The sequence below is a fragment of the Babylonia areolata genome, chromosome 1, assembly GCF_041734735.1.
Source record: "Babylonia areolata isolate BAREFJ2019XMU chromosome 1, ASM4173473v1, whole genome shotgun sequence".
NCBI classification, from domain to species: Eukaryota; Metazoa; Mollusca; class Gastropoda; order Neogastropoda; family Buccinidae; genus Babylonia; species Babylonia areolata.
Genome location: NC_134876.1, coordinates 59,798,218 through 59,803,217, shown reverse-complemented (window position 1 = coordinate 59,803,217; position 5,000 = coordinate 59,798,218). Strand labels below are relative to the sequence as shown.

General features: G+C 42.1%; 1 protein-coding gene across 2 annotated transcripts in view; it reads left to right on the top strand.

The window, feature by feature from the left end:
* The window catches only part of LOC143292891 (uncharacterized), a 52,105-nt gene that overhangs the window by 38,520 nt on the left and 8,585 nt on the right, over window positions 1–5,000 (top strand). The gene's annotated exons all lie outside the window — the stretch shown is intronic.

Below are 5,000 nucleotides of genomic sequence, written 5' to 3'. Positions count from 1 at the left end.
TTGGGGGGCGGGGGGGGGGGGGGGGGGGATAGTACATAACAAGACACGAACATAAATCGAAAATCATACACAAACACAGATACAGTAGAAATTAGGATACATACAAGTGCATATCAATATAAAATCTTGTGCATACTCACACATGCACACACACACACACACACACACACACACACACACACACACACACACACACACACACACACACACGTTTGAACATAATCTGCATATTACATGTGGATGGGGCTGATGACTAGATCTTCAGGTAGATGGTTGTTGATTGCACGATTCTATTAATCATACTGGATTTGTTCGAGAGACAGTACTCTATACGTGGAATGGTGGCCTAATGGTTTCGCGAGATAATCTGAGCGCACAGGATCGAATCTGTCACACTTGTCAGTTTTTTTTTGGGGGGGTTTCTCTCCATCCACTTGAATTTGAGTGGTGGTCTGGATGCTAGTCATTCGCATGAGACGATAAACAGAGGCCCTACGTGTAGCATGCTTTTAACGTTGGTAAAAGTGAGAAAAAACTAGAAGCCTTGGCAAAATTCTTTAGAAAAGAAATCCACTTTGGCAGGAAAACGAATACATTTGCTGACAGAAAAAAAAAGAGAGAGAGAACAGTCCGAATTTTTCTCAGAGAAATTGGTTGTGACAAAAAAAAAGTAATACAATACACACAATACAATACAATGCAATGCAATATAATACAATAAAATACGACACGTCTGTTGAATTCATAATTCACATCAGTTTAATCCAGTAGAGGTACATGTTTTAAAAAGATAATGAAAGCTTCTGCAAAAAAATTGCGAAAGAAAAACACACACTGATGGCTACTACTGAATTGTGAAACACTCATTGCACACACTGCTTGTAGCAATTATTGTGATAGTAGTGGTTATTCTTGTTCTTTGTCTTTGTTTTGGTGGTGGTGGTGGTGGTGGTGGTGGTGGTAGTGGTGCTGTTGTTGCCGTTGTTGTTGATGCTGCTATTGATGTTGGTGTTACTGTTGTCGTTGTTGTTGTTGTTACTGCTACTCTCGCTGTTGTTGTTTTTTTTTTGCTGGTGTTTTTCTTGTTGTTATCCATAAGCGCTCTCGGCTTCCTTGTTCTCCAACACCACCCATGTCAGCTCACTTTGGATGTACGTAGAGTGGGAAAGGGAGAGTGGGGGGGCGGGGGGGGGGGGGTGCGGACGGGGTGTGGGGGATGGAGGGATTTTTGAGAAAGAGTGGTCATGAATGTTTTATGTAATTTGTAATATTTTTCTTTCAAGTAAAGCGCCCTGAGCTCTTTGAGAGAAAGGGCGCTATATAAATGTACATTATTATTAATATTATTGTTGTTGCTTCTACTGCTGTTGGCGTTGTTTGCGTCGTTTTGTAACCGAACGTATCTTGTCAATACATGGTGTGTGTGTGTGTGTGCGCGCGCGCGCGCGCGTGCGTGCGAGCGAGCGAGCGTGCGTGTGTTTGTGTGTGTGTGTGTGTGTGTGCGCGCGCGCGCGCGCGCGCGTGTGTGTGTGTGTGTGTGTGTGTGTGTGTGTGTGCGCGTGTGTGTATGTATACATACATATATATATATATATATATATATATATATATATATATATATACATATATATACATATATATATATATATATATTGTGTGTGTGTGTGTGTGTGTGTGTGTGTGTGTGTGTGTGTGTGTGTGTGTGTGTGTGTAAATAAAGATTTTGACTTGTCTTGTTCTCTCTCTCTCTCTCTCTCTCTCTCTCTCTCTCTCTCTCTCTCTCTCTCTTATTGCCATCTCTCTGTTCTGCTCCGCCCCCCCTCCTTCTCTCGCATGTGTGCGTACGCATGTGTATGCATACATGTTCGTGCGCACGATTAGCGTGCACGTGTAAATGCGTGTGTGTGTGTAGTGTGTGTGTGAGTACGCGCGTCAGTCTCGATGTGTGACTGTGTTCCGTACCTGCGTGCAAAAGAGGCAAAAGAACCACAGGGAACACTTTGTTGACAGTGAAGTCAACTGAACTTGATGGCACATAGTTCATGGCGTGTTCTACTGACCCACAAAGAAAGCGTAGGATCTGGTAATGGAGGGCGTGAACAATGGTGAGAGGGGGGAGACGGGGGCTGTGTGGGTGTGGGGGGGGGGAGCGGGTAGCGGGGTGGAAGAAAGAGAGACAGAAGAAAGAGAAAAAGAGAGAGAGGGATACTGAATGAATTAGTTATTTTGTTTTCCAACGGTGAAGATAAATTATTAGCACTTTAGCCGACATACATATTATGCCGTTGTTCTAAGAGACTCACAAACATATACACATATAAATGTTGTTATACTCAATACATGTATAATGAGAGAGAGAGAGAGAGGGGGGGGGGGTCAGTTCAGATGCTCAAGGAGGCGTCACTGCGTTCGCACAAGTCCATATACGCTACACCATATCTGTTAAACAAAATGCCTGACTGGCCAGCACCGTAACCCAACGTGCTTTGTCAGGCCTTCAGAGAAAATAAATAAAATAAAATAAAATAAATGAATGAATAAACGAATAAGTAAAAATAAATGATATTATCTAAATGAAGGGAAACATTGAGCAGGTGTCAGTTGTATTGCTTGGTTCTAACTTTTTGACAGTTACACGTGACTAAATGCCTACGTTGATGACCGAACTACGCCATTGGTCAGTTCCATACTGCACACAGTTAGTAGCGGGTTAAGACCATACTAGGCTCTTCCTTCCGAGCAGTGCAACTGGCTCCCGGAGAGTTAGAATTGCATCGTCAATACTTGTGTTTGGTTTGTACGCAAACCGAAGAGAGTCGAAAGTGGTGTTGTGTTCAGTTAAATATGACAGATGACGGAGAACGCTTTTTATTTATTTTTTGTTTTTGTTTTTTTTACAGTATTTCATAACTATTTAAGTCAGGACAACAGGGAAGTAACCACTTAGTGCTTTTGTTTTTGATTTTTTTTTTTTTTTTTTTGGGGGGGGGGGGCGTGTGGGGGTGGTGGTCTTTTTTTTTGTTTTTTTTTGGGGGGGTGGAAGGTGGGGGGGGGGGGGGGGCAGAATAGTAGATTTTATTTTCAAATGTGGACAGAGCGGTTCTTGAGAGACCAGTTGAAGATTTTGCTGAACACGTTCGATACATATTATTTTCAGAGGCACATGTTTTTTTTTAGTAATCACTCCACGCATATAATCTGGACCTACTGCCTTCTTGACAAGTCTTTATCTCTCTCTCTCTCTCTCTCTCTCTCTATATATATATATATATATATATATATATATATATATATATATATATAGATTCATCAACCTTTGCATAGGTCTCAAATGTCCTGACCAGCAGTTTCTTGTCTTTGATCTTTTTTTTTTTTTTCCCTGCAGCTGTCAGATGACACTATCCAAGTTCCTCGCCCAGGCCATTCTCCCCTCAAACCTACAGAAGAAATCGTTCTGTTTTGTTTGATTAAAAAAAAAATATCAACCTGTTCATCTCTTTTTCCTTTCACAAAGGACTGCTTTCCTTTCCATCATCACGATGTCTTCAAGTACCCCCCCTCTTCCGCCCCCACCCCCACCCACCCGCCACCATTTTTTTTTTTTTTTTTTTTTTTTTAAAGTTTTGGAGGCGATTTAGTTGGGCTTTTATATTTGACCTCGGGGCTTGCTGGGACGAACGGGCATTTAACTGAAATTCATGATGAGATGAGTGGGTAGATGGGGAATGTGTGTGTGTGTGTGTGTGTGTGTGTGTGTGTGTGTGTGTGTGTGTGTGTGTGTGTGTAAGGGAGCGGGGGATTAACAGGGGGGGGGGGGGGAATGGGGTGTAGAGAGGGAGGGAAATTGGTTAGAACCCTTCCACCCCACCCACTCTCCGAACTGAGCACCGGAAAGACTTGACACGAGGCCGAGTTGGAGATGATGGGTGGGATGAGTCTTCAGGTCGATCGAGGCTGTTTCGTTGTGTTTGTGTGTGTGTGTGTGTGTGTGTGTGTGTGTGTGAGTGTATACATGCGTGTGTGTGTGTGTGTGTGTGTGCGTGTGTGTGTGTGTGCGTGTGTGTGTGTGCGTGCGTGCGTGTGTGTACGTGTGTGTGTGTGTGTGTGTGTGTGCGTGCGTGTGTGTGTGTGTGTGTGTGCGCGTGTGTGTGTGTGTGTGTGTATGTATGTGTGTGTGTGTGTGCATGCGTGTGTGTGTGTGTGTGTGTGCGTGTGTGTGTGTGTGTGTGTGTGCGTGTGTGTGTGTGTGTGCGTGCGTGCGTGTGTGTATGTGTGTGTGTGTGTGTGTGCGTGCGTATGTGTGTGCGAATAGAATAGAATAGAATAGATTTTATTGTCATGAAACCTTAAGGTTTATAAGACACAAAGAGCAATGGTAATTGAATGAATGAATGAATGAAAAACACACAATCAATCACTTAATGCAATAAATTGCAGCAGCATTCTAAACAATTTTTCCTAATCTTGTTTGTATATGTATATATATATATATATATGTGTGTGTGTGTGTGTGTGTGTGTGTGTGTGTGTGTGTGTGTGTGTGTTTGTGTGTGTGTGTGTGTGTGTGTGTGTGTGTGTGTGTGTGTGTGTGTGTGTGTGTGTGTGTGTGTTTCTGTGCCTGTGTCTCTCTCCTCTTCCGTGCTCTCCGTTTTTTAATGTTTAGTGTGTTCATTATTAACATGGTTTTGAATAAAGTGAAGGGAAGAGAAGGAAGACAAGTCAAAAGACAAAGATTTTCTAAAAATGAAGGAAATTGAGAAAGAAAGAAAAAAGTATAAGAAAAAATAAGGTTGGAGTCTTAAGCTGTCTTGCCTTTGTCACAGTCCCCGTTGCTAAGTACGCTCTTGTTTGTTTCAATATGAAAAACAAACTCAAATATAAAAGAGATACAATATTTGTTTAAACAATATAATAGCAGAAATATATCATCCGCAAGAGAAACAAGTGTGTTTCCTTGTTATGTTGTTAAACATTTTTGTCTCTGTATTACATGCATACAG